The 13,240-nt window shown below is 42.5% G+C and overlaps 1 long non-coding RNA gene across 1 annotated transcript; it reads right to left on the bottom strand.

The window, feature by feature from the left end:
• Nucleotides 1-8,160: 8,160 nt before the first annotated feature.
• Nucleotides 8,161-13,092, bottom strand: LOC106897034. The gene is made up of 2 exons (XR_001413707.1): nucleotides 12,296-13,092; nucleotides 8,161-10,102 (listed from the first exon to the last, which is right to left on the bottom strand). It is a non-coding gene; the product is annotated as an uncharacterized LOC106897034 (long non-coding RNA).
• Nucleotides 13,093-13,240: the final 148 nt, after the last annotated feature.

Here is a 13,240-nt window from a genome sequence, read left to right on the forward strand (position 1 = left end):
CCGGCGCCGCTGTCCCGCCCTGAGGGGAACCGCCGTGAGGGAGAGGAGAGGAGAGGAGCGGAGCGGAGCCGCCGTGAGGGAGACACCCTTCCGAGAGGAGCCCCTTCCGAGAGCGGCGGCGGCGGCGGCGGGGGAGGGAACCCGGTAAGGCCCCGTCCCCGCCCGGGTCCAGGCTGGCCCGGCGCCCTGCAGGCTGTCCTTGGGCGGTAGCAGGCCCCAGCCACAGCCAGGCACCAGCACCCCGCTATTTTTAGCAGAGTAAAACGCACTAGAAGAGAAAAAGTTGACTTTTTCACAATTATCATCTTCCTGGGGGCTCGAGAGGCACCAAAGGAGACGTGTGACAAGCCACAGACCATCTTTACAGGTGCTGGTAGCACCAGAGATCCATGCCAGCGCCTGGGCAAGTTTCTTCACGTGTTTTGGAATGCCCAGAAAGCAAGAAGGTGGCCTCTATTTCAGCAGGTATATGTGAATGAATCAACCCCAGCTCACCGCAGTTAGTATGAACAGGAATTCATTTGGACACGTGGAGTGTTGTAGTTGACACTTGGGCGGGAAGTAAAACAAAAACGAAAACAACCAGGAACATAGGAAATAAAACCTTGTTCCAACTGTAGTCTGATTCAGGTGACTCCTCTGTAACCAAGCAAAAACTCTGCAGTGTATACTCAGGTTTTTCTGGAAAAATGAGTTAGAAACAAGAGTGGCAGCAGTGGGGGTGTGTTGCCAGTCACGGTGTTGGCTCTGTAGCCCAGTGAGAGAAGCCAAAGTGTCATCAACATCTTTTACTCCATCTGCAGCATCAGAAAGTTATAATCACTTGAAAGCTAGTGCATCAAGCCACTGGGAGGGAAGGAGGAAAGAACGAACAGCTTCTTCGTATTTGAACAATAACATAATGTAAGCAAACCGAATGAGCATGTGAAGAAGTCTGTATTTCATAAGGCACAAAAACGTATTCTTTGGCAGAGGTTATATTGCTGCCCTCTGCTGCTGGGAACTTGGGCCTAACGAGCAGAAAAACGGGCCATTTGTGATAAAAGTTTCTGACCACGCATAACAGTTCTGCGGCCAAGAGCCTCAAGAGCCATAGTTCAAAATCAGAAACCCGGAGCCTGTGAGAGGCAGGGGATGACAGCTGTCCACCCTCCGATGCCGGCAGGGGCAGGCTGGCCCACATCAATAATGTTATCTGGCTGCATCAGCTGAGGTTGCCTTCATGGGCTCTCTTCTGCCCACAGCCAGGTATTCAAGGTGATCTGCCATCCACGTGCCAACACAGCTTTACTTGGAATAGCTCTCTATTGAAATTGTTCCCAAGCCATCAGGAATCACCATCTCTCACCAGCAGTGGAAAAGGTAAATGAAAAATTTATCAGAACTTAATGGAGAGAAGTGTGCTTTTATAGGTGGTTCTGACCTTGAAGCTCTGAATGACCACAGTGGGTCCTGTAGTGGCACAATTTGGGGGTGATGACAATTTGGTGGGTGATTATGACCTTTAAAGTTGTTGCTGAGAGAGGTACTGAATGCTGTAATCTGTGGACAAGCCTGTCATCTAATTTGGCAAAATATAAGTTATTCACTGGCATGGTTTTAACAAACTATTTACTTGGAGTAAAGTTTATATCACCACTGTGTAAAATTGAACCTATGCCATGCAATCCATAGTAATTCAGAGCTGATTTTCTCTTGATGACCTTCAGAATAGTGTGAGTAACTGGATACACCTCAAAAGGGTTGGAATCCAAAGGAATGTGTCCAGAATAGGTAGATGATAGAGAATAGAAAATCTTATCTGTGAATTTGCATTGGGAAAATTGGCTCATTCACCACAATGAGTGTATGAGCAACCCTCACTGTCAGCAATTAACTCCTTATGAAACCACCCCTTAGGAAATTACTTTGTATACCGAGACATTTTAAGTCCAAAATAAAAACAACCTGTTGTCTTCAAAAAGCTTGCTGGTGTTGGACAATGCATCACTGGATCTAAAGCTTGCTTGTATTAAGTTCTTCTGCACTTCCCTATGCAGAGGCTTTCATGGTTGTGATTTTACTACCTCAAACAGCTTTGTACTTGCTGAGTTAGAAAAACCAATCTACACAGGCAAACAGCAGGCATTAAGTAAATGAGCATTCAGTGCATTATCCAAACAATACAAAGCTGCCCACATACCACACCTAAACAACAAAGGAGAGGTTAGAGTGACTGCAAGCCGTATGGAAGGGTGGCGGAGCAGCAGCTCTCTCTCTTTCCTTGGAAGAAAGGAATATATTTTTAGAAGCGGTTGGCTCAGCCTCTAAACCAAACCAGGAATATTTGCCAGTGAACATACAGTGTTTTGAGACATTTCCTGTGATAAGAGAAATACCCAAGAGACCAGATGGAAAGAACCAAATACTGCAAAAGTAGCAATGGGGTTGGCATGGTTTATTCCACAGGAGGACCCGCACGATATCTTAAGGGCAACAGAGAAGCACTTACAATGCTGCAGGATAGCTGCTCTCTCTTTTATTAGTGTAACACACCCATTTATTCACACTCGTAACCAATGACAACTATTACAGGATACATACAAGATGTTTCCCTTTATGTTTGCTTGCATACAGCAATTTAAAATTGTTATTCAAATGTGTCACGTGGCAATCTTGTGGTGGGAGGATCAGCATTTGTTGGCAGAGTAACATTTGTGTGCAGCACACCAGTGACATATGTCTTCAGCATGACAAGTTTCCACATTAGGGCTTCTCAGGGGGTTGCGGGGTGGTTTTTTTAGTGTTGTTTTATAGCTAATAGAAGTTGCACATTGCTTGACAGAAAGCTTCTGTGAGTGGAGTATCAATATGATTATTTTGTTTTAAAAAATATTCTTCAAGCAAAAGTGTCAACCAGAGAACAACTAGACATAGACAGGTCAGAGGCCCAGATGGGGTAGGGGCAGAACCCCAAGTGACAACTGTCCTTGCCCAGAGAAGCATCTTCACTAGTGGGCTATGAAGTCCTACACTCTTTGCTCTCTGTGCCTCCCACTTCCCAGGGTGACTTGAGTTTGGGGTTTTTTCATTCACGTTGTAACATTGTTATGGTTTGAGTAAACCCAGAACAATTTATTGTCATTTAGACAATTATTCTATCACCTGATGAGCCCTCCCCACCCTGGAAGGGGAATCAGAGAAACCAAGGAAACACAAGGGTTGAAATATAAATAGATTTAATAGAATAAGACTAAATAATTGACAGTAATACTAAAGAACCAGTATTAATATCGACATTAATATAAGTTATACAAGAATTATACTCAGCCCATTCTATTGGCAGGAAGCTGTGCACTCCCAGCAGGGCACAGTGAACACTGGACACTGGGAGCACTGCAGCTTCAGGAGGAAGGGAAGGGCTCAGGGGTCCAGCACCAGGGCAAGAAATTCTTAGGATCACAGCCATCAAGGGGTAGGCTAAGCAGCAAACTTTCTAATTTATGTTGAATGTAACGTTCATGGTATAAAATAATCCTGTTGGCCAGCCTGGGTCAAGTGCCCAGGCCTCACTCCTCCTCATCCCTGCACCTGGCTTGAAAACACTGACCTTGAATCCCACAGAGCCTGACTGGCTATAAAATAAATATTTTCACGAATTCAGACACTGGAGTCTTCTAAAAGTGCGGTTTTCCCAAGCATTAGGAGAGAAGTTAGTCCTGTGTTGCTCAACCCAGGACAAACATTTGGGCATCAGCTGTACAGGAAATCCAGTTTATAATTTGCTACATTTTGCAACTAGAACAAAAGATTAAAGAAACAAAGTAAATTCGAGAAATCTCCCCTGCTTTCAGCTACCTTCCTCACAATATATTTTAAAATGCACTATTCTGCATAGCTCTCTTTTCCCCCAGGTGTCTTTATAGTCTTCTGTGGCCTATTTAAGTTAGGAAGGGAAGTTAACATGGAAATAGGAGGAAGCTGCAAAACAAAGGAGAGTGTAAAAGTATCTTTGAGAATAAAGGGAAAAAAACATACAACTTTCTCCACTTGTAAAGAGAAATAAGGAAGCCTACTCATACAACACGTCTCCTTCCAGATGAGATAAGACAGTGGGGTTGCTGAGGCTTGTGTGGTTTGGAGCACTGCACTTACAGAGCACGCACCACTTGTGAATCCTGTGCAAATGCCAAGAAAGATAGTCTAAAAATCACATTAACTATAGCCGGTATATTAAAACTAGAAACAATTTCTTAGATGTAAATCTTCATGTTATTCATCTACGAGAATTTTATTAATTTATAATAAAGTGAATTAAAAGAACATAGACTTGACATCCATGGTAAACTGGTATAGGAATAAAGATGAGTTCAAATGCCTCCCTACATTTTGAAATGCAAGATATTATCTGTTTTGTGTGTTTTATACAGTATTTAAACAGGAAAAAAGAATCAATACTCATCCACTTTTTTTTAAAAATAAGAGTATGAAAATTAATTATGCTTACAATAATCCTACATATAAGCAGCATTTTGAATCCTTTTTAAGACAGCAGCTGATGAAGACTCAGATTTTATGCAATTATTGATTTATGTTGTGAATGCTCTGCAGACTAAAAAAGGTGTATTGCGGTAGCACCCAGAGACCTCTGACTGCAGGCAGATGCAGAGTTTGCCAGGGAGTCTGAACATGCCTAGAGAAAAAGACTAGGTAATTTGGAGCAGCAACAATTCAGCCACGCCAGAAAGCAGATGACAGAAGGGTTATGTTTTTGCTTCTGCTTTGAAAGTGTGAAGGAAGCAGCAATAAATGCAAGGTTGTATGTTTAGGAGTATGCAGCGCTAAATTTTGTATCTCACAGCAAGAGACAAGCCAGGGGAAGCCAAGGCCCATTGAAAAATCAGGATTTGAAGCCAAATCTCCTCCAGCTCCAGTGGATTGGGTTTTCTTCCTCATTCCTCTCCACATACTTTTTTTTTTTTTTTAAGTTACAGAAGGACATGCCAGAAAGTGGTTTAAAAAATATTCTCTGGAATCCTCTGGATAAATAACAAAGACAACTGTTGAAATATAACATTCCATAAACTTTCTGCTGTGAAAATTAATCACACATGACTACACATGGCTCTCCTTGCTCCCCTTCACATCACAAGTACAGTTTTGCTATTCTGATTTCCTTGAGACTCATTAGGCTGGACTTCCACTTTCATCTACATTAGTCTCCCTGCTGCTACATATGCCAGCTTTTTGAAACAATTTATTTGTTTGCATCTAATCTTTTAAGGGATGGGAAACACACACCACCCAAAACAACTCTTGTATGCCAGTGTTTAAAAGACTATAGTTCCAGGAGTAGTCTTTAGTTTTACTTTCCTCTCTCCATGGCATGTGGACCTTAAATTATTCACCACAGTAGTCCATCATTAAACTACAATAGAGAGCAGATCAGCTTCCTCCAATCGAGGTCTCAAACTGAAGTACAGTGACAGAAAGCAGCTGCTGGGATGTACCTTGGTCTCCTCATGCTTCCCAGGACTCACAGCACTTGAAAACTAGTATCCAAACAAATCTCTGCACAAAGAGCAACAGGGCTACTGATAGGGAAGGGAATCCAAGGATGATTCAGAGTTATCTGCATGCCACTGTCACAAGAAAAGTGATTGTTCTAAAACTCAGAGCTTTTTCCCAGGCCTTTGTTCACAGGGTGCAAATGAGCCTTTTTTTTCTATTTTTTTTTTTAAATGGAATCAAGCTGATTAAGGGAATCCAAGGATGATTCAGAGTTATCTGCATGCCACTGTCACAAGAAAAGTGATTGTTCTAAAACTCAGAGCTTTTTCCCAGGCCTTTGTTCACAGGGTGCAAATGAGCCTTTTTTTTCTATTTTTTTTTTTAAATGGAATCAAGCTGATTATAAAACAGGCCTTTGTACAAGCCCAACGAGCGCTACAATTAAATGGCACGCAACTTTAGAGTACAAGTACAGTACAGTACTGAGCAATCTCAGCTGCCAAGGACATCAGCAAGGGATGAAGACTACTACAAACTTCAGAGGAAGAGCTGACAGCACTGCAGCACTGAAACTTCAATCACTGAATTGCAAGAAATTAACTTAAAAATAAGCATTAAAATTAGAGAGACCTCCCATACAATTATTTTAATACAGATTTAGGAAAGGGGCCTACTTTTTATTTGTTGAGAAGCTACTCATTCTGTGAAAGAACTGCTTGCCCTCTAGAAGTGTATGGTTAGCAACCACCACCAAACCAACCTGGATGTTTGTGTCATGCAGTATGAGCATTAAAAACACTGCATGTCAACAGTCAGAATCAAGGCAATCACAGTATTTAAATGGGGCATTTAGCAGCGCTCTCTCAAGTAGTTCTCCTGTTCTTAGAACAGTCATATTTTCAAGAGATACAGGTTTTCATACTTTACAGAATGAGAGAAAAAACACTTCAGAATACCGACACACACCCCCCAAACTTCCCTCATCTTTATATTGATATTTCCGGGTTTACAAGTGGATTTATTTGTTTTTTGTTTTGTTTTTTTTTTGTTGTTTGTTTGTTTTGTTAAATAAGCAAACTGTAAGAGATCAGATCTAAACCATCGATTTTCTGGCCTCTCCTTTAGAAATCTGTATTCTTACCTCCCACAACAGATACTTTTGAGTCTGTTCTTGAGCTTTTAGTCCGCAAGTATGGCAGCACACAATCCTCCTCTCCCATTTGAAGTTTTTGTTAGTACTTTGGGTCTAGTTTTCTTCACACTGGAGAAAAACTCCTCTGAAAACCAAGTTATTCAAAATATTCCTACCACATTCACTCATGGATGCTTTTTCAGAGAGCTTCACATACAGGAGCTCAAAATTTACAAGTATCATCAATCTGTGGTCAGCAGACAGAGATTAAAACAGCAAGTCCAAAGCACCCACTTATTTCAGAAACCCAATTTAAGACACCCAATTTTTCACAATAATTTTTGCAGTACTTTGTATTTTCCAACTTCACACACTCTCTGCTTTATTGATTCTAGTTATCACTGCAAAGGCTGAGAACTTTTCCAAGTCAGCCTTCAAACTACATCGACATGAAAGTTCAGTGAGAAACACCAGCTGTGAGCACTGTTGAGGACTGTGCTTTAAGCCAATTTCCAGGTTTCCCTCCATAGTAGAGACTGAAATAATGTGTATCTTAGGATAGCATATTAAAGGCTTTGATACTCCCCCTTCCTGCAAGCAGCCCCAGTATCACATACAGTGAGGAAAAAAACTTAGCATACTTTTAGCTTAATTTAGTTTGTACATATACAAGTAAGAGTTTGAACCTCATACCACAGTCAAAAATGGGCAGATTCCCACGCACGTTCCTGTCAAAGATCAGTTCTCAGTAAAGTTTCAAGCCCTCAAATTCCACACCACAGCTATCTTTTGAGAAGCATCACACTTTACGTCTGCGTCATCCAAATTCACATTCTCTTTAGTAGAGCATAAACCATTGCCCAACACCCGTAGGAAATTTTAGTCAAAACAATTCCAGTTGGCATAAAAACTTGAAAGCTCCAATCCATATGCAAAGATGTAAACAAGTGAGATGAGGGTCATTTTATTCTTCACACCACTTTACAGAATAGCAGGAATAGGAACATCTTTTTAGAACAAGTATCATTGATTGCAATAACTAGTTTTAGTTTAGTTACTTCTTTTTTTCACCCCCTTTTTAAAATATTACTACTGCACTTCCCCAAGCACATAGTATATAACTGAGAATTACCCACAATGTTTTTACAGTAATGACAGCTTATTTATACTACATATAATATAAAATTACACTGATAACACTAGCAACAGAAGACTAATGTTTTAACAAAAAAGCTTCCAGGCTCCCCAGAATTCCTTTAATACAGATTTGTCAAGCAAAAATTAAACAACAGCAATTCACATGATTTAGGGTCACAGCATTGGCTAGACTATAGTTCCCTTTCAAAGGAACAGTACCAGAACTTAAAAATTCCTTAAAACGTGTACATACGTTCCTAGCAAAAAAAAAAAAAGACAGACTAAAGGCTAGGTGATGAAAAAATAAAATCTTTATTGAAATATTATAGTACTCAGTTTAATAATACTAAGATTTGTGTACATACGTTCCTAGCAAAAAAAAAGACAGACTAAAGGCTAGGTGATGAAAAAATAAAATCTTTATTGAAATATTATAGTACTCAGTTTAATAATACTAAGATTTTTTAAAAAACTTTATAATTAAGAATCTCCATAGTAATTCCATCTATTTTACAAATACACTGATGTGTACAAAACTTTAATTTTTATTTCAAGAAATCTCATACAGTTGAAACTCAGGTGTGATGATAAATGCTTGGTTCTACCTGTCTTCTGCCACAGAAGAGATCAAATGGCCAGTGATGTTTCAAGTTGAGGCAAGTTTTTGTAACATGAGATGCATTTCTCAAAATGAGACAGAAAAACACCTTACTGTAATTTTTTTTGTGTTTAACTTGATATGGAATAGATAAGGGAATTCAAAAGTGCTGAAGATGAACAGATGTACTCACTCTCAGAGGCAACAAGCTTTCAGTCACTACAGGCTGCCACCTCAGTGAAGTGCGTACCTCGGGGATCACCAGCCGCCAGAGCTCCCTCCTGGACATCAAACACACACTCCTCAGAGCTTTTCTTGCCTCACTGCAATTGCACGTTCAGAAAATAAGCTGTCAACAAAAGCTCTCCTGTCATCATGGCTACACACAGAGTATGCCAATTGAGCTTAACTGGGGCACAAGAACATATTTCTTTGCATAGAGTTATAATCCCAGTCCCTAGCTTTCTATGGCTCAAGACTTGAGCCAGTAACCACATCTTTGTATTTAGCGGATCAATTTCACTTTCTAGAGTTTACCCAAGTCTTTTTTCAGGCCCATGAAAGATTTTGGCATTCATAACTCCTGGGTGAAAAGAGGCAAGAGCTGTTGTCACTGGAGGTAACATTTCTCAGCTCTGCATATAAGTTAGATGTATATAAAGTTATGCTTCCTCTGTAATACTGGAAGACTCAAGAACCACTACCATCTGCAAATAAGGAACAAGGGTCTAACAGACTCTGGCCAGGCAGAAAAGTTGCAAGAAGCCTGCTTATCCCAAAGAATAATTCTACTCTTCTATTACTAAGGTCATACCACATGTCCTTGCTCCAAGACAGCTTCACAATTCGCAGAGCATTACTATGAAGAAGTGTATACTGAAATCAGTGTCATTAAGAAGCAAGCTTGAAGTCTAAAGAGTGCCTTGTTTAAAGTGCCTTGTTCATTCAAGCCTGAACATGATATTCTATTCTATTTGTTAAATGTGGGGCTTCGACTTTTTCAAACTAGTACATCTTCAAAATAATCAGGAACTTTTCACAGATGTTTCTTCAGCATTCACAATTTAGGCATCCCACACAAACTTTAACTGTGCAGTCCAGAAGTGTACATGCATTTCAAGCATTTTTAATGCCCTCAAATTGAGGATATGTTGGTGCTGCCAGATGTTGCCTTGATGGTATGTTGAAATTATTAACCTAGCATGCAGAACACTTAGAGCTCAAGTCAACCCACTAAAAAGCTTCAAGAAACAATAAAATTGGCTAAGTAGAGCTCAATTGTTAAGGCACAATAAGGGACTTCATTTCGAGGCACTATCACAAGTTAGAAAGACACACAGATATCAGACTTGGACAGAAAGAGGTGTCCTGTTCCGATAAGCTGAAATGAGACTTTCCTTCCCATCCTTCTCACCAGTGAATTTAGCCCTCCCCTTTTTAAAAGCAAAACGAACTAAAAACTTTCTGACGGGATCATTCTTAGCTGTCTACCTTCTTGCACACTATATAAAATTCTCAAACCACCAATCCATAGCTAGTAATTGTGTTCAGCAGCAGAATGCCTGGAAGTAACTTAGTTTGTGAGTAACTGTGAGCATTTAAGCCCTGCAGTTTGAATACTTGTGCTTTTATTACTGTTTTCAAAATGAGGCGATAGGTCTTCTAACAGGAACATCAGCAAGATGTCAGGAGTCTTATGGGAGTCCCATTAATATTTCTTCTGAACAGATGATTTAAATCATTATCTGGAAAATACAAGAAGTTTCACTTAGACTGACAGAAGACTGGACCAGGTAACAAACAATTCTCTCTTTGTTTCTAGAGTGTAAATAGGCTAATCATTTTGTCTTATCGGTAGGGAAGACTGTTTATCCACTAATAGAGTGCTGCATATTGCATAATCCAAAAGCATTTGACCATACTAAATATTTTATTAAAAAGCATTCTGTTAAGCTTGCTGTTAAGCAAATCTCACCGAACTACAGAGAGCAACTATAAATTCTTTTTTATTTAACCCAGTACAAAGACTTCAGAGAAGCTTTCTAACATTTATAGCAGTTTTTCAGTGTTCAGCAGATGTTACTCTCTTTGCTAAACAACATCAGACTGCAAAATTGCTCTTACTGTTGATGGATCAATAATGACATGGGATAAGTCATTATCTCCGTGGCAACAGAATTGTAACTGTTAGAGGAATATTGCGCATGTGGCTGCTGTGTCTCTGACAGGCATGCCTCGGCTTCCTCACACGGCTGCTCTCTCTGCAAGCCTGGTATGCCCAGAGTACCAACAACCAAGGGCACCTCTTGGACTACAGAGGATTAAACTACAACTGTGGTTACGTTATTCCGGAAGGAGCACAGCTTCACAAGGGTTTACTACACTTCAGTTTGATGTCCTTATTTCACTTATCATTTCTAATGAACCCCTCTACTCTGCTATCGTGAGATCCCACCTGGGGTACTGTGTCCAGCTTTGGAATCCTCAACAGAGGAAGGACATGGACCTGTTGGAATAGGTCCAGCAGAGGGCCATGAAAGCTGGAGCACCTGTCCTATGAAAACAGGTTGGGAAGAGTTGGAATTGTTCAGGCTGGAAAAGAGAATGCTCCAGGGAACCTTATAAAAGCCCTCCAGCACCTGAAGGGGGCCTACAGGAGAGATGGGGAGGGGGCCTTTGTCAGGGAATGTAGTGATAGGACAAGGGGTAATGGTTTAAATTGAAAGAGCAGAGATTTATGTTATATGTCAGGAAGAAACTCTTTACTGTGAGGGTGGTGAGGCACTGGAACAGGTTGCCCAGAGCAGCTGTGGATGCCCCATCCCTGGAGGTGTTCAAGGCCAGGCTGGATGGGGCTTTGAGCAACCTGGTCTGGTGGGAGGTGTCCCTGCCAAGGGCAGGGGGGTTGGAACTGGATGATCTTTAAGGTCCCTTCCAACTCTAACCATTCTATGATCTCCTTATAGAAAGGAGCTTGAGTGAAATTCAGAAGGCAGATGCTACAAAATTCTGTTCATAACTCAACATTTTTTTGAAAGAAGACATTTAGTTGCCTTCAAGACTAGAAAGATCTCTTTCTTTTTACACAATTTTCATTTAACACCCCTCTAACTCCTCAGGAAATGAAAGTGGCAGCAATCTTTCTGCTAGATTAAAACAACAAACTAAACCACTTGGGCTATTACACTTATAATAGTCTCTATATATCAAAGAGAAACATGTATTTTTGCTTTGCAGAATTTACTGAAATTTCATCTAGCATAAACTGAACACTTTAATATTGCACAACCTCACACTATGTTAATTACAACATGTAAACCACAGAAAGCAATAACTTTACTGTGTTTTAATTAGCATGACTGTGCCTGGCTTCTGATGTTCTCTTGGAAACAAAACACACTGACACACAAAATGCACAACATTCGTCAACAATATGTAAGCTTTGTCTTTGTATTCATAACAGAAAGCGTTTCTTCATAAACATACATATACTTACAAATACTACAGCAACACTTTTTTTATTCATAAGCTATTCACAGGGGATGGTAAACTGCAAGTTTACCACAATTCCCTTCGGCATGTTTTCTAATTAAATTTAAATAAAAAATAACAGAAATAATGGCTGAAGGTCATTTCATAGAAAATAAACCCGAGCTGTTACCCAAGCATCAACTGGATGCCACAAAAATCAAGACCTAGCAAACAGCCTTCTGAATGCTGAAGACAAGCTGGTCTGGTTTGGAAAGCTCTCATGTAAGCTCAACTGGGTGGGAGAAAATTCTTTTGCTTATAAATACAAGTAATACAAACGGCCGTTAATACACCGGATGGCAGAACGGTGATGTAAACTAAAACTCTCAAATGCATTTTGATTTGTGAGAGACTGTGGTTTAGCATAGAGGAAAAAAAAATATATTTCAAGGCTTTTTTGTACTCACAAGGTGGGCCTGGCTGCTGCAGGAGACTCCGCGCTCCGCTCCGAGGTCCCGGAAAGACCCCGGCGGCTGCCCAGCAGCTCCGGGGCTGCCCGCACGGCCGCCCCCAGGACGCGTCCGCATCCAGGGCTTCCCCGGCTGATGGCGGCCGGTTCCGTCCGTCTTCCAGCACCGACCCAACCCGCCCCGGGGCACGCCCCGCCCGCCCCATCCCGCTGCCAGCCCCACCGGCTGTTCTGGCGACAGACCAAGCCGTGCAGAGCTACCGGTAACTCTGGCTCCTCTCCCGGCACTAAACGCCAGGCCCGAGGGGAGCGGGTCAAGGCGGCGGCAGCAGCCCCACTGGCCTCCCCGCCGCACCGCTCAGCCTCCGCCCCAGCCGCCCCGAGGACAAGGAGGGAACCGGGCGGCTCCGCACCCCGCGGCGGGGAAGCGCGGCCCGTGCATCTCGCCGTTGGGCCCAACAGAAGGCGACTGAGGCGCACGGGGTCCCGCCGCCATAAGCACGGCTGTTACCCGGAAACGGAAGTCACGCGCCCCCCAGGGTTTCCCGAGCAAAACACCTCAGCGGGGCAACCTGACCAATCGCATCGGAGGAGTGGGAGGGAATTAACCAGATCCCGTTAGATTGGCAGTTCCTGCCCCCAATGCAACTGCAGCGATGCCGTTCCCTCCACAAATAGGAAAGCGAAGTAGCCTCAGGGTCGCTGGGTGGGCTAAGGCGCGCTGCGTCCTCACGCTATTGGCTGTCGTTGCTGATTGGCGGGCGGCTCCGCCTATGTGAAGGAGAAGCTCCTCCGCCACCTTCCCCTCTCTCTACCAATAGGCGGCGGGCGGTGGCTCGGGGCCGGCGGAGCGCAGCGGGGCCCGGCAGTCGGGGCAGCATGAACGGGCTGGTGCGGGCGGCCTGGCGGCTGGCGGGGCCCGGGGTCGCCGGGCGGAGCCGGG

This window comes from Calidris pugnax, unplaced genomic scaffold (genome assembly GCF_001431845.1).
Source record: "Calidris pugnax isolate Ruff unplaced genomic scaffold, ASM143184v1 scaffold211, whole genome shotgun sequence".
NCBI lineage: Eukaryota > Metazoa > Chordata > Aves > Charadriiformes > Scolopacidae > Calidris > Calidris pugnax.